The 24,060-nt window shown below is 42.8% G+C and overlaps 1 protein-coding gene across 2 annotated transcripts in view; it reads left to right on the top strand.

Annotated features, from left to right (window-relative positions):
* Positions 1-24,060, top strand: part of SVIL (supervillin) — a 213,392-nt gene that overhangs the window by 14,034 nt on the left and 175,298 nt on the right. The window contains exons 2-3 of one of the 2 annotated variants that reach the window (XM_036022716.1): positions 18,198-18,274; positions 21,522-21,524. The gene's annotated coding sequence lies outside the window, so the exon portion shown is untranslated. The remainder of the gene's footprint in view (positions 1-18,197; positions 18,275-21,521; positions 21,525-24,060) is intronic. The other variant, XM_036022710.1, reaches the window with a different exon arrangement.

Here is a 24,060-nt window from a genome sequence, read left to right as displayed (position 1 = left end):
TCTGAACGCTATTTTTGCTGTGTATGGGATCCTAGATTGACATGTTTTTCCCTTTCAGTTCTTTAAAGACGTTGCTTCACTGTTTCTTTGTTACTTGCATTGTTTCTGACATTAAATTTGGTGTTTTCCTTATCTTTGTTTCTTTATGATGTATCCTTTAACTCTGCTTCTAACATTTTTTATCATTGGTTTTGAGCAATTTTATTATATGTGTCTTAATGTATTTCTCTTTGTGCTTCTTGTGCATGGGGTTAGTAGGTCTTGTTTTTTTGATATATATTTTATTATGTTTGGAAATTTTTCAGTAATTATTTCTTCAAATATTATTTTGTGCCCCTCAACCCCAGGATTTTAATACATGTACAATATATTAAGGTTGAACTGTCTTTCACAGCTCAAACATGCTTTGCTCATTTAAAAAATTAAATTTGGTTTTTCATTTTGATATTTCTATTGCTATGTCTTCAAGCTCTGTAATCTTTTCTTCTGTGATGTCTGCTCTGCCATTTATTCTATCCAGTGCATTTTTTATTTTACACATTGTAGGTTTCATCTCTAAAAATTTAATTTGTATTGTTATATATTCACATTACTGCTTAAAATCTTGAATAGCCATTATTGTCTACTATTTGTCTTAATTCTGGATCAGTTTCCATTAATTGACATTTCTCCTCATTATAGGTTGTACTTTTCTGTTACTTTGCATGCATGGTAATTTTTTATTGGATGCCAGACATTGTGAGTTATTTGCTTGTGTTCTGGATGTTTATGTATTACTATAAATATTTTTGAGCTTTTTTTTGAGACATAGCTAATTAGTGGGAGACAATTGAAATTTTTGTACCTTGCTTTTAAGGTTTGTTAGGTGGGCTGGAGCAGTGCTCAGTCTTGGGCTAATTATTCTTCACTATAAAGGCAAGATCTTTCTGACTACATAATGCCCCTGAATTATGAAGTTTTCCAGTCTATCTGGTGTCTGGTGGAAACAGCACTATTCTTAGTCCTGAGAATCAATGTGTTACCTGTAATCCTTTCTATTACCCCCCCTCCCCCAGCCATAGGTAGTGTGCTCACATACATGCGTGGATCAAGCACTCAGCTAAAATACTCATGGGTGACTCTGCAGATATCTAGAGTTTCTCTCTGTGCAACTCTTCCCTCTGCCCCCCAAATACTAGCTGCCATGTTCTCCCAAGACTTTCTGTTTCATATCATGAACTAGGGAATCTGCTGGAATCTTTCAGGGTTCTCCCTCCCCTGTCTTGCCAGTAAATCATTAAGGCAATAAGCTAGGACAATCATAGGCTCATTTCATTTGCTTCCTGATATCCTGTCTCCTGAAAAACATTGTTTCATATATTTTGTCTGGTTGCTTTTAATATTTTTCTTTATTTTTTTAAATGTCTCAGACAAATGGATAAATCTGGTTTTTATTACTTCATCTTGGCCAAACGTGGGATTTCTCATACCATTCAGATTCTAGTCAGTAGATTTCAGCTGGAGCCTAAGATTTTGCATTTCTAACAAACTTTGAGGTGATGCTTTTGGAGAAAGATTACTTTGAGTAGCCAAGGTCTCTAACTAATTGAATGGAAATATAATGTGAGCTACACATGTTATTTAAATTTTCTAGTAGTCAAATTGAAAAAATTAAAGAGATAGGTGAATTAATTTTAATGCTATATTTTCTCTAACCCAGTATGCCCAAATTGTTATCATTTCAACAGTAATCAATATAAAATATTAATGGGACATTTTATTTTATTTTTATTGTACTATCTTGAAATTTGGTGTATATGATAGAGTTAAGCAGTTCTAAATTCAGGCACTACATTTTCATCTGAAATACTTGGTCTATATTTAAATTTCATAAAATTTATACAGGTATACTTAGTTTTACTGGACTTCACTTCATTGCACTTCACAGATGTTGTATTCTTTTGCAAATCAAAGACAAGACCCTCCACCAGGAAAAAGATTATGACTCCCTTATATTTTGACATTCACTTTATTGTGGTGGTCCGAAACTGAGCCCACCATATCTCAGGTGTGCCTGTAGTTGACAAAGTAGATTTGTGTAAACAAGTTTGAAACATGTTTATATTTTCAAATAACTGAATCTAGAGTCAAAAATATTTTTTCTTGCTTTTGCATCCAAATTGACATTAATTCATCTTTTTTCAAAGAATAGATTTTACTCTTTGAAACAAAAGCATATCATTTTCAAAGCTCTGTCTGCTTAAGTTACATAAATTCACCAACTTATGCCAATTCAGAATTACTAATATCTAATTCAAAAGAGTATTGTAAAAATTGAAAATTAACTCTAAATTTACAATCTCAAGAAAATGTTCTTCAAATTTTTCTTGTAGATTTTAAGGGCAATTTATATAATGCTTTTGATTACAATTAAATCTGCATATTGATTTAAGTTAGAAAAATGTATAAAACCATTGCTTTACTTGCCATATGAAAAGTGTACCTTTTTAAAGATTTTATTTGTTTATTTTTAGAGAGGGGAAGGGAAGGAGAATGAGAGGGAGAGAAACATCAGTGTATGGTTGCCTCTCAAACACCCCCTACTGGGGACCTGGCCCACAGCCCAGGCATGTGCCCTAACTGGGAATTGAACTAGCGACCCTTTGGTTCACAGGCCAGCACTCAATCCATTGAGCCATACCAGCCAGGGCTGAAAAGTATAAATTTTGATATAAATTCTCATATTTGTCTAGCTAGGTAATAAATAAACATTTCCTTTTTTGGAGCTTCAAATTTAACTTGTTTATATGCAGTATGATATCTGCAAGAAACATAAATCACACTGCTATTTTTTGTCTTTATTATTTGGCAAGCATTCTTTTTGTTTAAGGAAAATTGTGAATTAGAATTAACTCTACAATGAATCTTTGTAAAACTATTTCACTACTCAACCAAAGATCATTGACAAAGAAGCTGTGATCATTGAATTCATTGTCTGCATTTTTTTCCCAGCAATTATATACACTGGTGGTAATCATGGCATTTATAGGTGTGTACTGAACAAATCTAACAATACTGATGACAGTCTACATAGACTGTACTTCAGCAAACTGACTGCAAATTAACATCATATAGTAAAAGAAAACTCGAAAAGATATAGTAGTTTTTTGTTTTAGAAGTCTATTAACAGTCTGTCATGACGAAACTTTCTGTGTTCACATCTGGCTGAAATGCGTCTTTGACAGATGTGACAGATTTGGAAGTACCTATGCCATCAGTTATTTTAGACTTGTGAATTGACAGTATCTCTTCATAAATTTGGAAGTCTTTTGAGAAAAAAAAAATCCCCCAAAATGCTAATTGGGCAGTGTCTTATTTTATATGAGTCATCTAAAGCTAAATAAAACTGGTTGCGGTTTTTCAAATTTAGAATTTATTTACCTCCATTATTAGCAAGGTCTTGTATTCCATGGGCAATTGTTTGGTTGCTTAATTAAAAATTGTTCACTGTTTGTATATCTTTTAAATCCTTTCCTCATAATTTTCTAACCAAACTTCTATAACTAAATTTCTTTTACCATCTCCTTTCTAAAAATGGTAGGGTTTGTTGTTGTTGTTCAAGAATCCAAGATGTTTTATAGCTGGCCGAAGTTACAAGCTCAGATTTTATTAAAGATCATTAAAATATTTTGGGGGGAGAACATTTAATTCTGATTTCAGGTGACAAATTTCATTGATCCCTTTCTGACTAATTAAAGGAAATTAGGCATCAAATTCACTATGTCTTTGCTGAAGGTGTCTGCTTTACCTTTGATTTTTTGATGCAATAAACAGCATTTTCATTTTGGTCTGCCACAGCAAATTATAATTGCCATTAATCCTGACATTTTTTTCTTCCAATCTCTTTTATCTCTTATTGTTCTGATCATAGTACTAGCTTTTGTATTTTCACTTGATTTTATCAGTACTAAGACTTTGTTTTAAATTTTAAAATTCACCATATTTATTTTACAAACTAGAAAACTAATTTGGTCAAATATTTTATTAAAACAAGTATTTCAATTTAACTACCAACTACAATTTATGTAATTATCACTGTCATTTGTACTGTCTGAATAAAATTTCAAATGAACACCTGATAATGTCACATCAATGCAGAGAAATATCATTTAAACCGAGTCATCTTGTTAACACCAAGCAGATCGGGGATGTGTTTGTGTGCAGAGTCACACACTGCGATACACCAGTATCATCTTAAGTTATGTAATATTTAAAGTGAAATGTAGTCCTCCCAAAGCAATACATTTGTGTTTAATAGAAAAACATCTTACACACTTCAATTTTTAAAAACAAAAAACAGTTAAAATTTCGTATTCAGTTCATCAGTTGCACACGCCACATTTTAAGTAGCCTTGTGTGTCCAGCGGCTCTTGTATTGGACAGGGAGGGACAGGGGTTGGTTGCATTTAAATCAGGGGACCTCATGTCAACACCTGGACGGGTTCCCACTTTTCTAACTCTGCAGCTGCTCCCTCCTTGTCCAGTTTGATGGCACCCACGAATTCTAGGAGTATAGTGGAGGAAGTCTTGAATCATTAGTGGTCTCCAAAGGATCTAATGAGCATGCCTCAAGGATTGGACCACTTCTTACTGTGCTAGGCCATGAGGACAAGTCTTAGGGCAGGAGTTCCAACCCCAGGGACAGTCCATGGGTTGTGAGATGGGGATGGGGACAACGTGAGGCCAGTAGGTCAACTGCAATGCCTCTTCCTCTTCCCAGGGGTCACTACTGACCAATGACCTCTGGAGCAATCTGACCTAGACTCAGTTGGATGGGAATTCTGTCAGCAGAGTTAATCTTTCTGTGGCTCTGGAAGAAACTGGTTTCCTTTTTACACCATTACTGAAGGTGTTAGGGGAAAGCTGCCCCTTGGCTAAACTGACTACAAATGTTAGCAGAACTCCATCTCTGTGAATAATTACAGGATGAAATTCTTTTATCCAGTTTGTGTCTGGGTGTGAGTCTTTTCTCCTTTATTGTTTGGTAGCCTGTGGGTATATTAGCCAGGGGCTATTCAGGAGACAAAAATCACACAGGAATTTGAACAGGGAGAGTTTAAAGAATTATTAATTAATAGCAGAGGATTAACTACTATGGCCTAATAGGAGTAGCTATAAAATTGGAAGAGAGAATGGTAAAGAATACAAGTATGGCAGCTACTGGGGGCAGCTACTACCTCTAGGGCCAAGAACAGGATCACATTTGTAGGTGCTGCCCCTCAGCCACCCCCAAGACCTTGGAGAGTCAGTCCCCTGAGACAGGGCATGGCTCTGTGGCCACTGTGCCAATGCAGTTGGGCAGTGCTGCGCACAGGCCAGTAGGATACTGCCCGCAAAGAACTTGCTGGGAATCTCCCCACTGCATGCCTACAAGAACCTGTAGGTGCCTGCAGGTGCTGACTAGAGAAGAGCTCCCAGGCTTGCCGCTGCTGCTCCTCACTGGAAGCGCCCTCTGGGCGCCTACCAGACTCACTGGAAACCACATGCAGAGGGTGGTTTCCCGGGGTGGGCCCCAGGGCATTCTGCATTCTGAAGTCTATGTAGTGTTGGCCACTGGGCACCACAGGAATAAGCTGGCAAGGACACATGCGACAGAGAAGCCCCTTCCTCCTGTAGTCCCCCCTCGGCACTGTGCACCTCACAAAGCTCAGCCCTGTATCGGGTGGCAAAGCAGGGACAGTCCCAGGTCCAGTTCCAGGGTCATGAGGGGGGTAGAGAGGGGTGCATTGGCACCCAGAGGCAATGTCATCATGACCACAGCCAGCGCAGTCTTGAACTTGAAAACTCACATCTCTTTTCAGCTGTGGGACATTTTCTTATACTGTTTATTTGATACTTTCTTTCTTTTCTTTTTTTCATGTTTCTGTGGTTTTTAGAAATTTTATTAGTCATACGCCAGGCTTCCTGCGTTAGTCCTCTTTTATCTTTTCCTCATTTTTCATCTCCCTGTCCTTTTGCTTTGGGTTCTGGGAGATTTCTGTAGCTTTATCTTCTAACCCTTCGATTGAAGGTTTTCTTTGATAACCATATTTTTACATTCCATTAGTTCTTTTTTTGTTTCCATATTATATGTTTTCCTAAGCATTCTTCATCCTGTTATTTTCTAGTTGCATGTTCTTAGTTACATTCATCTTCTCAAAATGTGTCAGAATCTTTTGTTTCCTGAAGACTGATTCCTCTTTCTGCTAATGTTAGTTTATACATTTTGAAAAGTTGTTTTTCCTCTTACTTTAATGGATCAGATTATCTGAGTTTAGCTCATAGCCCTGATATACACTAGCTATGCTTACTGTTCATGTATGTTTGTATGTTTGTATATATATATGTATGTATGACCTTTTAACATCTTCGTTTCTTCATCTGTAAAGCGGGGATATCGGTCCCCATGTCGGAAGTGTTATGACAGATCAGATAATGAATAAAAAGTGCTTAGCACAGTGGCTTAGTTGTGAATACACTGCATCATTTTTGACTGGTTATAATCCATTTAATGACTATTTTAAAAGCATGTTTAATCTGTAAAATGCTATTTTCTTGTTTCTTTACTACAACTGTGATTGCTGCTGCTATTATTACCACACTACCGTGAGTATCTTCAAACAAGCAGACTGTGGTTAGCAGAGATTAATTAAAGACAAAAGTAATTGAGATTTGAAGACATATAAAGTTCCCTTTCTTTGGAATTTTTCTTTCAACTTTTTAAATTTTAAAATGTATAAGCCTGTACAAAAGGGAGAACATTTAATGAATCTCCCATGCTTTTCACCTAGACTTATCACTCTTATTCACATACGTTTTTCTCTTGCTGAACCATTCAAACATAAGTTGCAAATACCATGAAATTTTCCACTAAATAAATACTTAAGTCATTTCCTGAAAATTAGGACAGTTTCCCCATAACCACCCTAAAGAGAGACAGACAGGAGCAGTGAACCAAGAAATCCAGGATCACAAGTGTGTCGTGTGCTGCGAAGTGTGCTGTGAGAAAGTGGGGTTGGGGGCTGCTTTAAACTAAGTGGTCAGGGAGGGCTTCTTAGAGGAGGTGCCACTTCAGCTGCAATCTGAAGTTTGAGGATAGCTGGGCCCCTGAAGGGTACCGATGACAGCCCCAGGCGCATGTGCAGGAGCCCGTGGGTCTTCGCACTCCCGGCCTGTGGAACGTCCGTGGAGCTTCTGTTCAGACATCCTCTTTCCCCTGTTTCCTGCAAATTTTTCAAGTCAGAGGTGATGCATCTGTCACTGTCCCTCTGAAGCTGAGCGTGTTTTGTGAATAAATGATTAAAACCCCAGAGGACTATTAATAAGTGTTGACTCTCTTATCCTGCTTTTCTTTATGAAGAGTTTGTTCTCTAGGATCACCTGTCCCTCATTCTCTCATATAAAAGTGATTAATAGCTTTCAGTTTCACTAGTAAATGATTTACTTAGCTGTGGATGAAGAGTGGGAGAAATGATCAATAACCTGAGGAATTAAATTATAGATGGAATTTGGTGAATAATTGAAAAACTACTCTAGAGATTTAAACTACCCTAGAGCTTTAGAGATTAAAAAAAAAAGAATATGAGAAAATATTGTGAAACAATGTATTTTGTGTTACAATTTAGTGCATGCCCAGTTACTAAGTGAAAATATGTGTTAAATGCTGTGGGTTTAGGGAGTGGCGCGAGCTCTGTGGACTTGGAAAACTTACTGGGAAATCACAGGTTTGGCCAAGGAAGCAGTGGTCGTAGTGGGCAGGGTGGCGGGGTGGCGGGCTGGGAGCCCAGCCCACAGAAGCAGGAAAGACCAGTGACCGTCGACATTAATAAATGTCTTATTCAGCGTGGGCTCCTGTAACAGAACAGCACAGACTGGGTGGCTTAGATAACAAACGCTGGTTTCTCACAGTTGTGGAGGCTGGGAAGTCCAAGATCAAGGTGTTGGTTGGTACATTCAGTATCTCTTGAGGACCTACTTCCTGGCTCATTGGTGGCTGTCTTTTCACCATGTCCTCACGTGGTGGAAAGGGTCAGGGCACTCCCTGGGGCCTCTTTTATAAGGGCATTGATCCCATTCATGAGGGCTTCAACCTCATGACCTAATCACCTTCCAAGGACCCCACCTCCAGATACCATCACCTTGGGGGTTAGGTTTCAACATAGGAATTTAGGGAGTTCGAACACCCCTGACAGTTACCTCACAGGGAGCTTTGCCTTTGCCCCTGACGGGATCATTTCTCAGGCTGCTGAGGAATTCCATGTGCGGTGGGAAACACTCCATTTCTCAGGGCATTCTCACCTGCAGGCAGGTCCAGGGACTCCCCACTGATGCCTCTCCACCCTTTGAGGCCACCGATGTCTGGACCCTTCACTTAGCAGAGGCCTCCTGCTTGGGTGCCCACATCTACCCTGCTGGCCCCATGCTGGGGTCTTTGTTCAGAGCAACGTGGATGGAGCACTGGCTGGCAGAGGGCCTGTGTCCTGTCCTCCCGCCCTCTTCCTGCTCCACTGGTCACGGGTGAGCAGCACTTGAGTGGAGAAGGGGGATGCATTTGGGGTGGAAGAGGTGATTGGCAAAAGAGGGGTTCCCGACAACGGTGGCAGAGATGGCCTCGAGGCTGACAAAGAGCTGTCAGCCTTTGTCAGCGCCGCCAGCCTGTGAAGGGAAGTGTGGACGTGCTCAGTGCCTGGCATTTGCCCCCGAATTGACCCAAGTTACCTTCAGATGCAGGAGGGAACCTCCAAAAACTGAACCCAGAGAAATTTTACAAGTACTGATGACAAACCATGAAAATGGTAAAAGAATCATGGATCTGGTTTAAAGTTAGATTTCTTTCTTTTTTTAAAAACTAAACTTTCTCTTTTCTCATATTAAGGTTAGATGTCTAGGTTAGTACCCTGAAGCCTACGTGGATTGGGCCCCTCACATTTTTGGAGTATTTTATTGAGATCCTAATATCCAAGGTTGTTGTTTGTTTGTTTTCACAGCAGAGTAGAAGGACATACAGTTGGTCTGTTTAATGAATATTTATTTGTTAGGCAGCCTGTCCAGTTCCATTGGAATCCAGGCCTGTGATCGAGATGGGTAAGGCTCCGTCCCCGCTCTCCTGGAGTTCGGGGCCCACCCACGAGGCAGGCGGGCCGAACACCAGGTTCCTGAGTCCTAACCTGGAGGTTTGTACCAGGAACAGGAGTGGCCCTGGGCAGCTCCATGGGGAGGTGACATGTCAGGTGACCAATGTGTCCACAGATCATTCCTTTGAAAATCATGAAAGGTCAAAGGTCTGTGAGCTATCAGGTTAGGGGTTTATTTTTACTGTCACCATAATAAATTTTGAGCTGATGCCTGGTAGGGTTGCCTTGTTCATGAAGTGGAGTAACTTCCTCAATTACTTCTACCTCATCTGATAAATGCTGGTCTTCAGTGGTGTTGGTTCAGGTTCCCCGGGACTTACAGATGCCACCGGAGGATGTCTACTTGTGCTGTTGGCTGTGAAGTCTTTTCTCCCAGTGGCTTTTCATATTCTGATGGAACGTTTAGTCAAAAATGTAGCACCAGCTCCATTCCTTCTGGAAATCTTCACCAGGCTTTAGGCTGGGACAGGTCATTGTGAAACACGTTTGCTAATTATTTTTCTAAGATGCCACCATGTCCTGTCTGGCATGATATTCTTTACAATACCTTTTGTGTGATCTTTCAAATTTATTTGAATGCTACAATATATTAAAAGATAAGTTGGAAACTTATAATTAAACCATTTGGTTAGAAGATTTCAAATATGAAGTTAGAATACCTTTTTGTGAAACATACATGACCATTTTATGAATATGTTTGTGACTAATTTTTTCCTGGTCAAATGAGAAATCTTTTTGTAGGAAATAGTAACTGGGTATATTATTAGATATAAGCTTTTTCTAGAAAGCTTCTGTTACAGTTTCTTGAGGAAAGCTGGGGGTTACACATCTCCCCCTCACAGCTCTACCCAAGGAGCTTGAGCATTTTTTGACTTGTGTACCAGGGACACCCAAGGGTGAAGCCTGCCTCAGTGGGACGCGGGTGCCCTGTGTACGTTGGCCTCGTGTTCTCTTGTAGTGAATGGGTCTGAGCAATGGCTGCTGGCAGGTCTTACAGCTTCAACCTCAAAAGAAGACCAAGTCTTAAGAAAGGAATCTCTCTGGCCTTGGTCGTGCGCCCACTTGTTGTGGACAGAGGACTGGGTGGGGCCTGATGCTGAGGAGAGAGGAAGAATTCCTGCCCGGAGGTGGGAGTGGCACAGGGCATACAAAAGCCCCATCAGCTGTGCCAGCCGGCAGGGCCTGCCATCCTGGGTGGCCTGTGTTTGGGCGGAGGCTGGGCGAGAGAAGGAGAAGGGAGGTGTGGCAGCACCGGTGGGGTCTACTGCTCTTCTCCTCCTTCCTCCTGATAGCGGTCAGGTGAGCCTTGAGGTGATGGGCTCAAGCACAGCTGCTCACACTGGGTTTATTTCAGCACCCAAATAGCTGGGAAGATGAGCTGGTGATCAGGGGCGAGTGGGGCACAGGGAAGCTGTCAAATGTTGTCTCACATAAATAGTGGAAATAGATTTCCTCACTGCTTTAGGAATGATGGGAGGGGATTCACTTGTGGGTAGGGTGCCCAGAATTATTCTTGTGACATGTTCAGGTTCCTGTTGGTGGTGAGATTTTGCAAGTGTGTCATCTGAGTGAAAGGGCGTCCCTGGGATCCTGGGTGGGTGAGAGGTTTTCTGGGGAAATGCTCATCAGTAGGCTTTCTCGGTGCAGAGCATGACTGATGAAGTCCTTCCCACCATGAATCCCCATCGTGCATAAATGCAGTTAGAGTCTCACGGTCCCTGGAGCTCCGTCTTTGTTCAGCTCCCAGGCTACCTTTTTATTTCAGCTGTTTTGTCAAAATACCTGCTAAAGACGTTTGCATGTTTAATCCCTCTTTACTGTAGATAAATTAGTCCACTCCACCTGTGACTTTACTCTTTATTGTGTCATTTTACCACCTTTTTAGAAGAAAAAATGTCAGTTCCACCTGAGTTTGGAAACCTGCCGTGCTTCACGTTGAATTGGTGAGCCAGAGCCCAGCAGTGTGGAGTGAAATGTCACTTCCCAGCTCGTCACACATTTGTCTGAGGGAGGGCCAGGAACCCAAACCGCCCTCAGTGTGTCGGGCTTGTTTTCCTCAGAGCTTACTATTCCAGCACAGAGCCGGAGGGAATCGTGCGGGTCCTGCTCTCCAGGGCCACGTGGACCCCGTGTGCCCCCGGCTGAGCGGGCGCCAGGGCCTGAGCTGCCTTGTGCTCTCGCCTATGTATTTGGCCCCACCTGGCTTCACATCGAATGCCCTTCTCCCCCAGTTCCCCTCACTGAAAAATCAAGCAAATCTTGCTGAAAAACAATTTCTTTCCCAGTTTGGCCTCAACATGTTCATACCTATTATTAAAAATATGGTGACCGAACCGCAGTTGTTCAATTATTAAAAATCCATTCTTTAATTCTTTTATTTAGCTATCGGACAAAGGAAAGGCTTGAGTCAAATCCAGCCTTTGAACCAGTTGTTCAGATCTGTCTTCTGAGCCCATGGAAACATGTAGTTTTGCAGTGTCATTCAATGAAGGAGCCTTTTCCTGCCGGGCTGTCTCCTGTTCGCTGAAACAGGTGCCGCCACGTTAGGCATGGCGCCTCCCCACCTTGTTGCCTGTTCCGGCAGCTTCCCCTGCATCTTGATTCTGTCACAGAGCCTGAAGGAGAAGATTTCAAGCCACTTGTCTGTGTGACTGCACTTCCCATTTTTGATGCCTGGCCATCTAGTCTTAAATATAAAGCACAGGATTTATTTCCTTTTAAAGGTTTGCCCTCTTTGGAGTGAGATGTTTCATGCAGGAGGCTTTTCTCATGGGAGACATCACGTTATTTGCCCTCTGAAATTACAAGTGAGCATTTTAAAGAAGTGGGCAGTCTGCTCTACCCAAGTTGGGTTGGCAGCTGCTTGTGGCCGCTATAGCCCTGGGTTTTGCCGAGGGGCCTCTTCCTTCCAGCCCGTCCTGTGCAGAGCCTTCCCTTGACCTCTAGCCCACGTTGTTCCCCAAGCCCCAGGAGCCCTGCCTCACTGGTTTCCTCATTTCTGTCCTGAAAACGCCCCTAGTTGTGTGGTCTAGGAAGAAGAGCCTGACCAGTAGAGATTCCTCAGTCCCCGCTCTTCCTTTAGTCCTCTTTCCTTCTGAGTCACAGTTCCTCCAGACTACCCAGTTTCCTTGTCACCTTGTCCCTAAGCTTTAGTGCACACTGGCAAGCATGTCAGTCTGTCATCTTGAGGGTCCCCACAAATTCCAGATTCTTATATAGTGTTTCTTTTCCCTTGGGGTTATATTAAGAGAGCATTACATTGTATTTGGTGAAACATGATGCAGCCGTAATGATATTGATTATAACTACAGTGGTGCCTACATACATTTTTTGTTATTCTCATTCTTGTCCAGCAGGTATGTGTCTTCTTACTGGGGTGCAGTGGTCGCCCACCACGGTTCCCAGGGGTCTCTCTGGGTTGAGAGGAGATGGCTGCCTCTCACGAACCTCCCTGGACTCCCTGGCCCTTCGTAGCCTCTGGGAGCCAGAGTGGCAGCTGTGTGACATACGGCTCTCTCAGTCAGTCTGTGGCTTTAGGCAAAACACTCCCCCTCTCAAGCTTGCCTCTAAAACGGCCGTAATAGTTCATGGTGAATGAAGATTTGATCAATGTTGGTAATGGACTTACATGGGCCGAGCACAAACATTTCCATACCTGTTTTAGTAGCAGCTACTGCTGCCCTGGCTTTTCTCACTTTTGAAAGTATCGTATTTAAGAGGAATGGGATTGTTTCTGCAGAGGGAGAATGGTCTGGAATGCACAGGTGTGTTGTGTTTGGGCAGTCGTGATAAATCAAGCAATTTGGTTCTAGATTGTAGTAAGATCTAGAATAGACACCTTCCTCCCCGTTCTCTGTACCGCTGCCCGAAACCATCTCTGCATCGCCCCAGACCTCTCTTTGCTCCAGCTTCTCCATACAGCCCTAGGGAAATTCTGTCCTTACAAGAAATTGAACATTTTGATTTGAAGAAGCAGCCAGTGAGAATGAATGTATTTATTTGGCAATGTCTTCACAATAGAAACCTTCGTGGCTCAGAATGTGTGTGTTGGACGGGAGGAGACTCTTCTATACTGTTTTGTTTTGTTTCCTTCTTCTTCCCTCCCTGCCTTTCCTCCCCCTCCCCCGCCCCCAACTAAATACACAAAACAGAGGTGCTGCGTGGACTCTGGAGCTGCCCTGCAGGGTTGGAGCCCTGGCCTGGCTCTGACTCCTGGACAAGCTGCTTCCTACTTCCTTCCCTCAGTTTCCTGATGTGTAAGATGAGGATGAGCGCAGTTCCTACCCCAGAGGACTACTAGGGATTTTAAATGAATTCACACATGGAAAACACCCTGGAGTGCCTGGCCCTACAGCAGTGTTAGTGACCATCAAACCAAAATCGTATGAGTTGTCCTATTCTGGACTAATGGTTAAGAAAGAGAATTGAAGGCTGCATTCTGAAGTATTAATTTTTCTGTATTTTTACAGGAAAAAATCCCTAGTCACAATTTTGGGTCTAAAAGGATCAGCTTTACTTACAGAAAATGTCTAATGCAGCTTCCCTTAAGTTTCAGAGAAGGCAGAGCGTTGTTCTATTCAGTATGTAGCAGGAAAAAGAAACTAACCACCGCAACACTGTGGATGCCAAGCACTGTGATGCCTGCTCCACACTTAAAGCTGCAAGAACCTTATGGGTATGTCTTTACACCCATTTTACAGAACAGCAAAGAGGCTCGGAGGGTGAGGAAACTTGCTCTCATTAGGAAGTGGCTGGACTCTTCAATTCCTGAGCCTACTAGACCCCCTGCTTATATGGCAGGAATACTCTGCCTCTCTTTGGCTAGAGGACAGCTGAGCAGAGCAGGGGAGAGTTAATCTGGTTTATCATTGTCTTAATCTCAGTTTCTTTTATTGATAGTCTAGTAAATGCATTTCCTTTCAAAAGCAGTTTTAGTGTTGACAGACATCTGCTTCTAAGTCACTTGGCCAGATAAGGAGCCAAATTAATCACTTCTTGTTTCCTATGGTTTGATCAAGCTTCCTGGCACAAAAAAGTCCTTTTGTAACTGTGAACGACCCAGGTTCTTCACTGGGGTTGACAGTAACTTACCTGAGTGAGCTAGAGAGGAGAGTCGACTGCCTGGACCTAGAATGTCCAGGTGCTCCCTAATTCCGTTCAGGAGGGAATGCTGGAGGTCTCATCTGATTTGCTTGGCAGGAGTCTCCAGTACTTGATAGGGTGATTTTGAGCAGCTTCTCTTTCTTGTTCTGAGACCACAGTGGGGGAATAAATTAGGGACTACAATAGAGCATGGTAGGTATTCCATATTTTCATCTTTGGCCTCTGGTAGTTGGAGCTGGAGTTCTGTTGTCCTTCCTGGAAGGAACTATTAGTCACATCTTAATCCTGAGCCACACAGTTACTCACTCGCATCTGAGCGCTAAGCAAACTTGACAAGGAAGAGTGAGGCAGTAATCTCAGTCTTGACTTCTGAGACAGGATTAGTGCAGGAACTGAATCATGTGTTATTATTTAGGTCACAGAAGCTGGAAAGTCCCCAATAAGTAAATCTTTAAAAATTATGTATTATCCCACATACTTTAAGTTGTTTATTATTAATTATTTAGATTCCTAATATTGTTACACATTTAGACAGCGAAGGAAAAAATACCTGCTCTAGGATGTTGCAGTTTTATTTAATGGAAAAAATAATTTTTCACTGTTCTCATTCATCTAGAAAATGTTCCACTGAATAACTGATGCCTCTAAAATGAGCCTCATGTTTCTATGACACCGGCATAGCCTTTATTATCTAAGTGAATGGTAGACATTCCTGAATAGTAACTATTTTTGTGTGACAAACATGTTGAACACCAGAAAACTCAGCCAACTTGATTGTTCCCAGGTGAAGTTCAGGCCATGAATTATATAGAACCACAGATAGTTGCAGATGGTAGAATTATTCACAATATGCAAATAAGCAACTATTAAGAAATTTCTGAAGATTTTTCCATGGTTTTGTTTAAATAAAATAGGATGTAAAATTGGAAATATAATTATTTAATTCAAGATGATAAATACATTATTATACTTTTGACACTTTTTAAAAGAATTGAAACAAGTATAGTCAGGTATGATTTTTAATCTTTATTTTGCATAAAATAAATTGGTAAGTGCATTATTTTTTATGACAGAGGAGCAAATAAAAACATAGTGTCCCTCAATATTTCATATTCTCATTTGAAGTTCCTGCCTCTAAAATGTGCACTTGGCTTCTGTTGATATAAATATCATCCATATTACTGATTTATACTTTCAAGCAAATTCTAGATTCTATAGCAGGCCCCTGTTATCCTTGAGGATAATTAGAACCAGAAAAAAAAAGCTATTTAAAGTGAATCCACTTAAATGATTTCAAAACGTCATAATATAATGAAAAAAGCTTTGGGAATTTATCTTACAAAAACCCACAAAAATTATGAAAATATATTTATTCTAGTTCATGTTTAACAGAACGTAGGTGATCATTTCGGCCATGGCTCCCTCAGAATGAGGGAGCAGTGCAAGAGTCAAGTGTTGATGGTTTTGTGAGGAGCACATCTTCGGACAAAGTTGTATGACTGTACACTGTGGAACTTCGTCACATTTGACATTTGCATCACATCTTCACAGTGGTCAGTTTTACCAAAATACTTGATGTCCTGCTCATTTTTCTTTGGACCTTTTTGGTTCTTGAATATTAAACTCCTGTATTGCAATCCTTCTTTTGCCACCAACTTAGAAGTTTTGTCTCTTAAATGACTGTTTTCCCATCACACTGCTCACTCCCCATTTGCCATTGTTTCACCTGTTACTGGACACATTCCCTGATGTCATTTTGTTTGACCTCTTAAAATTCTGTGTTTGGGGGGAAATATTTGCAACTTCACTCTGCAGTGGATGTACTTACGAGACTAATAGGTCAGGTGTAGGTGCTGATGGTGAACAAAGACAGGATTTTGCTTGGAGATTCAGGCATAAAATACTTGGTGATTAGGAAATATTTTAGTGTTTAAGGCAAGCTTCCCTGGAAAAGCTCCTACCTGTGTCGGAGTTTGGATAATGACAGGTCAGATAATGAGGGCATCCTGGCTCGTGTCCATGAATCCCCTACGCTGTGCTCTGGCAAGAAGAGGACACAGAGAGCCCCGTGCCAGTCTCAGCTCTGCCAGTGAGGGGCGCTGTGATCTCAGGCGAGTTACTGCGTTTCTTTTGGTGTAAATTTACTACCTCAGCTGAAGGTTGAGCTCGCCTCCCGTCCCTTCTCATCATAGCATTCTGTGATTGGATGTTCTAAACCTGGCAAGAGCTTTATCACTGTTTTCATAGACTCCTACAATTTAATAGTCATCAATCAACTTGTTTTAGTTTTATATGTATAAATTTATAATTTCAATAGCTGCATCCATATGATATTATACTTTGGTAAAGTTGTAATTTCAGCACTTTTGAACAATTTTAAATTCTGCTCTTTTCAATAGTGGTATCTCTCATAAGTATTTTTGTATTTACTGCAATCTTAATAGCTTTCTCTTTTTCACATTTATCTGTTTTTTTTCTTTTAAAAAACACATGTTTATTGATTTTAGAGAGAGAGGAAGGGGGAGAGAAAGAAAGATAAACATTGACGTTAGAAAGAAACATTGATCATTTGCCTTCTCATACGTGCCCTGACCAGGTATCAAACTGTCACCTGGGTATAGGCCCTGACTGGGAATTGCACCCCCAGCCTTTTGGTGTATGAGCCAGTGCTCCAACCAACTGAGCCACCCAACCAGGGCCACATTTATCAGTTTTAATAGCTTCTTGGCAGTCCATTGTGTACATGTGTTTTAATATACTTAAATATATGTTGACCAATGTATCCTGGCTACTGAACAATTTTGTCTAAAAAGCATCTCACATGTAGCACTATTCTGGGTGCATTTCAGTACTTAAGAGCCTTTTCCTGCAGCTGTAAACAGGAAGAAGCAAACTCAAGCAAAGCATCTGGCTAAATGGAACAAGGGGAAGAATAAGGAAAATTGGAAGAACATTGTGTTTTGCTGCAGCCAAAAAGGGCAAATCCTGGGGAGTCTGGTGTTTAATAACAAAGAAAGCAGAGAAGCACACAGAAAACCAGGGCTCTGGATGGCATCCTCAGGTGCCTGGATGCCCCTGCACACCACGCCTAGGATCTGATCACCCGGGAAGCGTGGGGATGGGGGTTCCTGAGGTTGCACTCAGTCTGGTGCAGAGAACAAAGCCAGAGGGGAGGCCATCTCACAGAGCAGATGTGTGCACGGCAGCAAAGCACACACAGACTGAATTGGCTAATCCTGCATTATTAAAAATTGCAGCAGTTTTCATTTTAACTCAAGATCTTGGAGATTTTCAGTGCATCCTTGGGGAATAATAGTTTGTTCAGCCATTGTAACTGAATCTGTTACCTCTCATCAAGATAAAGGAAGCTTGAAACGAATACAAAATAACATTACGTGTAAACTGTAATTGAAAAAGTTTAAAAATAAAAAAATGTTAAAAAAATAAAGGAAGTATACTTGGCACCGTTTCCTTCCTAGTTGTAATATCTACTTTGGTCTGTGCATGTAGTTGCTTCCTCTGCACATGTGGGTGAATTGTGTGCAATGCTCGTTTGACATAACTTGCCACAGTACTGAGGGGGTTTGGGCAAAAGAAGGGGAACTATGCTTTGATGAAATTGGGGTGACTGGGTTGTTTACAGTAGCTAATGGCAAATGTTTCAAGTTAAGTCAGGTTAAAGTAGATTCAATCAAGGCCATTTTAGTTTTGATTTAAATTGCCAACTAAGAAAAACACCTAGAGAATTATAAACCGTCCCTGTCAATTTAAAATTTCATTGTGCTAGGTCAGAGGGGAATGGGGCATACTGATGCAGCAGGTGAAGTTCAGTCTTTTCAGAGGTTAACTGAGGCACAACTGATTTATTCCACTTCATATATGTATGTTTCTCAGCCTTGGAAGTTACAACCTACAATTTTTAAATCTTTTTTTTTCTTCTAGATTCTAGCTACACTGAAGACTGGATGTTTTCTAAACCTAGAGAAGAAGCCCATGAAGTGCAGGTGAATTCCTTTTGTGTTTGGAGTGACAGAATGCAGGGTGATTATTGATGGTTTCACAGTGGGTTTGCAGCATGCGGTGGAGGCCAGCTGCAACAACCTCAAACAAAAACTGAGAGCTGGGACATTTTCTCTCACCAAAAAAATAACTGGTACCATTCTGATTCAGTTATGTGATTGTTAAAAAACAAAACATAGCATATTCTTCCGAAATAAGTTTTTCCAGGTAGGTATTCCTGAGAACTAAGGTGCGACTCAGCTAAGCAGTTCACTCCTGTTTTTAGACCACATCCCTGAGCATGTCTCCCGTGCCTGTGTGCGTGACGTCCCCCCACGGAGAGAGAGAATGAGAGAATCCAGGACATAAGTTATAGAAAGACAGCTCGACTGTAGAGACTCGTTATAATGACACGCACATTTAGTGAAACCCAACAACGAGGTGCTTTGCTACTTTCCCGGGTCCCAGCTCATTAAAACCCCGTGACAACCGATGGCCCAGAGGTGTGCCAGTTCCTCCTTTGGCTGGGCTCGAGGGGCAGCTCCTCTCCCCAGCCGGCTAGTCGAAGCTGGTCGTCCTCTCCAGGTGAGAACTGGTTATCTAGAGGCCCTCGGTCCCGTTTTCCAGAACTCTCCGCCGAGAGCTCAGGTCTCAGAAACGTACTGGTTCTCAAAAGATCATCTTTCTAAAGTTTATTCACAATATGTTGTTCTTCGGGACAATCACAATTCCTGCTCAGCAGTTCTCAAAGTAGCAATTAATTTTCCCCTCTTCTGCTTAGTGATTGGATTTAGTTAAAAAGAAACCATACTTAAATTCATACTGATACACTTTTTAGTCCTGTTGGTCCCAGGGCCAGTGGGCTGAGGGTATGAAAAAACAAAAGGAGAATTTTCGAAACCTCGGACCATCTGATAAGCAGGTAGCTTTGCCTGGAGGAAAATCTCCCTGGATTGGAGATACTTCCATAGAGGCTGGACACCTGTCTGACCGGGATACTGCTTCAGGGGAGCCTGGCTGAGACCGGAAGAAGGTTTTTGGGGCTTGTTTCATCCCAAAGGAATTTCTCAATTAATGGCCCAAATGAAGGAAAGTTCCCCCCCCAACACACACACATTTAAAAAATTAAGCAGAGATATTCAGCTAGATTATTGCACTTGTCTTTTCCTGTGTGTCTGTTGTGCTTTGGGGTGATGTTCTTGGTGCTGTCCTTCTCAAGCACAGTTCCTGCCTGGCTCCCTCGCAGCCCTCCTGACCTTGGAGGGCTGTCCCCACTGAGAGTGTCTGTGTGGACGGGACAGACCCCCAGGCCTGGCAGTGTGGTGGTCAGCAGGCCCTTGAGGATGGCTGTCTGACTCGTGTGTGTGGTGTGCTAGGTTTCAAGGGAGAAGATCCCCATTAGTTGGTTACACCCTGGGCTGTTAGGACCACCTCTTGGTCTTAGAACCCCACCCACCCACTCTGCCACCCTGGAACCCCTAGGGTCTGCCTCCCATGGCCATTCCTGGGGGTAGCAGGAGTACTGACATTAAACACGAGATAAAGCACCATGTGCTAACTGTCTTTGAAAACATCTAAGTGCCCCACGACCATCCATGGAGGTGACACACTTGAGACTATAAAGGCCTATTGGAGTTCTAACCAAGTTTTCGGGCTCCCGTTTCCCATGGAGCCTCCCTTACTCCAGCAGACCGTGTTTCCTTCCCCTCCTTCTAAATGCAGCGCCACTGTGTCCTGACCTTCTGTCCTCGGGTTGGTTCCTTTCATCAACGATGTGCGGTGAAGGTGTCTCCCCACTTACCACTAGTAGCTGAGCTCCACAAGGCACAGAATTTTTTTGTTTTGTTTGCAACTTCATGCCAAGCGACTAGAACAGTGTCAGGGGCATAGTGTGCTCAATGCGCATTTACTTAATGAGGTAATAAATGCATCTCCTGTACCAAACCAAAAGTTCCCTGGGGACAGGTCCAGTCCCTTCATCCATGGATTTCTTGCCTGGCTAACACGGCAGCTGCTCTCTTCACTGGCCACCGGCCTGTGGGATGTGATAGCACACCTCTGTCTCCTCTCTTAGAAGGCTACGGAAATGGTGTGTTGTGTTGTCACTGCACAGGTGACTGTAGTTTAAGCTGTGCTTATCTGCTACTCCAAGCATAGAAGATTCTTTTCAAGATGCTTACAAATGAAACGTGGAAGGGTCGCAAAAGCTAGCGTTGGTGTCCACACAGGACTTTCTCACTTTCAGTGCTCACCAGCCCCTCCCAGGAAGCCTCTGTGGCAGGGTGGGGTAGGGGCAGGGAGGCAGGAAGGGCGTGTGCTGCTGTCACAGTGAGAAAGTGTGTCGTAAGTCACTTGGAGGCAGAATTCCGGCCCTGACAGGGGCTGAGGTGGTCCTTTGGTTTCTCTTTCATGCCTGTCCTCGAAGCCTGCCTCTGTTAAATAAGTGAGTGAGCACAGAGGGAGCATCATTGCAGTGTGCGTAATTTGGTATGTAGCAGATACAGAGTCTGGCTGATGGGAGAATCAAGTCCAACACTGATGATCTAATAATATCGTTGAGTAGGTGCTCCTAAGGTAAGGTTTGGTCTTTTGGCTTCCCCTCCCAGGTGATCATAAGGAGGAGGGAGGTGACCAGAATCTCCTAGAACCTCTATGCTAAATGAGGGTCCAAGGACTTCAAAGCACAATATAGCTGTCTTTTTGTCAGCTGATGAATAATTTTGAGACAGTCATGAAATGTCTATTTAATGAAACCATGGACTTGTGCTCCTTTCTCCCTTCTCCCCCTCTCTCTCTCCCACACACACACATGCATGTATGCCATTGTGACTGTAGAAATTGTCTCGCCTTTGCATGTCGGGTTCTCCGGTGAGGTAGCTAGAGCCTCTCTCTTCCTCACCCGGTGTATTCATGAAGATCTCATGCTGTGTTGCATAACTGCTGCCGATATGTCCTCCCTCCGCTCCTATACATGCCCTGAGGCTCACTTCCCAGCCTTGCCCTGCTGCTGCACCACAGTTCTGTTCTCCGTGCTCCTTGGTCAGCCTCTTCCCAACTTACCAGTCAAAATCCTATTCCCTTGTTGATAGTTGTGAGTTTGTTGTCATTCTACTGTTCATAGTTTTTATCTTCTTTTTCTTAGAACAGGAACAGAATCACAGAAATGGAGATCACATGGAGGGTTATCAGTGGGGAGTGGGAGGGGGAGAATGGGGGAAAGGTATAGGGAATAAGTATCATAAGTGGTAGTTACAAAATAGACAGGAGGATGTTAAGAATAGTATAGGAAATAGAGAAGCCAAAGAACTTATATGTATGACCCGTGGACATGAACTAAGGAGGAGGATTGCTGGGGGAATGAGGGTAGTGGGTGGAGGTGGGCAAAGGGGAGGAAAAAATAGGACAACTGTAATAGCATAATCAATAAAATATAGTTAAAAAATCCTATTCCCTGCAATGCCAATTGCAAATGAAAGAACATCCTGCCAGCTTACCTGCCCCTCCTCCAGGGAGACTGTTCTCATTTCAGCCTTGCAGTGTCCTGTGCTCCCCCTCCCTGGGGCATCTAGTGGGGCAAGCCCAGCAGGTAATGCCCAGCATGCTGCCCCAGGTGGGCGCCTCACCTGTGACCACCATCTCCCGCCTTCCCCCTTGCCCTGCCCTTCCCAATCTGGCACTGTGCTCTGTCACCCTTCTTATATGCACAGTGTACTTGTTCGAGCCTAAGTCTTTGGCTGTAGCCTCCAGGTTGACATCTCAGCCTGGCACACAGGGCCCTTCTGATGCCGGCTTCCAAGGCCTGTCCTGTTGTACCACATTCTAGTCATGCATAATTACTATCAGCTTTCTGAGAATACCAAGCTCGGTCTCAGCCTTAGGGCCTTGCACATGCTGTTTCTGCTCTCAGAAGTGCCTTCGCCCTTCCTTCTCTATGGGCTACACCCAGCTGATCCCTAACAGTGTCATTTGGTTGCCTCCTCAAAGAAGCCATCCAGGTCAGCTTGCACCAGTTGGGAAGGAGGCTTCTGGGCACTGCCCCTAATACACAGGGGCTTAGAAATGTCTAGGTTTCTGATGATTCGTCATGAAACCTGCCACCATCTCCTCAATACTTTTCATTTTAGTTTGTTTTTCTAACAATATTTAATGAAGTCCCACCTGATGCAGAGAGGAGTACAGCATGTAAATTGAAGTTACCACGCTTTCCTAGAAAACAAAAGGTTTTATTCACTGCTTTTGGGGCTGGGCGAGGCCTGATTCTCCAGATAGAACTTTTTCCTTGGTTTGGGGACATCTCAGTGCATAGCCAACAAGAGGAGAGATGGAAATCTCCCAAAGTTTTCACCTCCTATACACAGAAGCATTGCTCTGGGGTGGAGAGTGAACATGTCTTCTTGGGGTCTGTGTCCCCAGGCCAGGAGTGGCAGCCGAGCTGAGGGGGAAGAGGGAGAATTTGAGGAAAAGGACATTGTCTGAGACAGTCACATGGAGACTGTCTCTTAAGTTTATTTTTTTTAATTTGAAATTTCAGAAATGATCACAATTAAATAGCAGTTATTAAACACCCAGTTGATCAAGGTATTTTATAAACCTTTGTTTTGGAATGTTTCTAAGGTATGTAATCTCTGTCTAGTGGACAGATGGGGTCTGATGACCTGGGAAGAACTCTTGTACAAGTGACCAGGGCTGGTTCTCAGCAGATGCCTCCAGTCCCCAGGGTCACAGCTAGTGCCAGCAAGAAAGGAGAGCTGGAAAGTCTGTTCCCTGCGGCCACATGGGCGCTAAGTCCTAGGCGTGTGCCAGCCGGAATGGAGCACCATGTGTGGCCAAAGGCTGTTGTCAGAAAGAGAAGAGCTGGCTCCCCATTCCTTCAAGCCAGAATCCAGCTCTGTGTTCCAAGAGCCAGCTGCTCCTGTCCTCTGAGGTGATGTCTCAGGGCCCAGGATGACCTCCCCTTCCCTGCTGCAGCCTGCCGCTCTACAGGCCCTTTCTGCTTCCCTTTGACCAGAGGAAATCTCTGCAAGGCTCTGTGTACAGTCTCAGAGCATGTCCTGTCTCATTATCATAGTCAAAGACTGCTCAGTCATTGCTTATCGGAGTGGTATTCACTAAGTGCTTGTATTTAGCAAGTTAAATAGTCTTTGCTCTCAAGGATTTATAGCATGCACACATGCATGTGTACACACACACTCACACACCTATTTGAACTTTAAAAGCAGAAAAATGAACACATGTATGCTTAGCTAACACAATAAAAGGAGAATAAATCTTTACTCATTAACAAGTCCTTGTGCAACCTAAGCAATGGAGGTTTATCCTTCATTCGCACAGAAAGCTGGAGGAGAGGGAGTGGTTTTCCCTTATTTTTTTTTAATTCTCACCTGGGATATTTATTTATTCATTTAGAGAGGAAGGGGGTGGGGACAGGATGAGAGAGAAACATCGATGTGACAGAGAAACATTGAATGGTTGCCTCCCATACATGCCCTAACAGAGGGGCAAACCTGCAGTCTAGACGTGATCTGATCTGGAATCAAACGCACAACCTTCAGTGTATGGGATGGCACTCAAACCAGCTGAACCACAGCACCCAGGAAATTTTTTCCCTTAATTTGGAGGGCAAGAGGAAAATCACTAGTTTTATTCTTAGATGAATTGAGGCCATGGATGAAACATGGTTTGATGGCTAGGAGATGGGCACTCCCTCTGGTGGAGCATGTAGAAGAACATAGGTGGTGTGTGTCTGTGACGTGAGGTGCTAGGGGACTGTGTGGGTAGGAATAATGTTCTAGCAAGTGGGAGAGCT

This window comes from Phyllostomus discolor, chromosome 1 (genome assembly GCF_004126475.2).
Source record: "Phyllostomus discolor isolate MPI-MPIP mPhyDis1 chromosome 1, mPhyDis1.pri.v3, whole genome shotgun sequence".
In the NCBI taxonomy this organism is placed as follows: domain Eukaryota; kingdom Metazoa; phylum Chordata; class Mammalia; order Chiroptera; family Phyllostomidae; genus Phyllostomus; species Phyllostomus discolor.
Note: the sequence above shows the minus strand (reverse complement) of the source record. Positions and strands in the feature narration are given on the sequence as shown.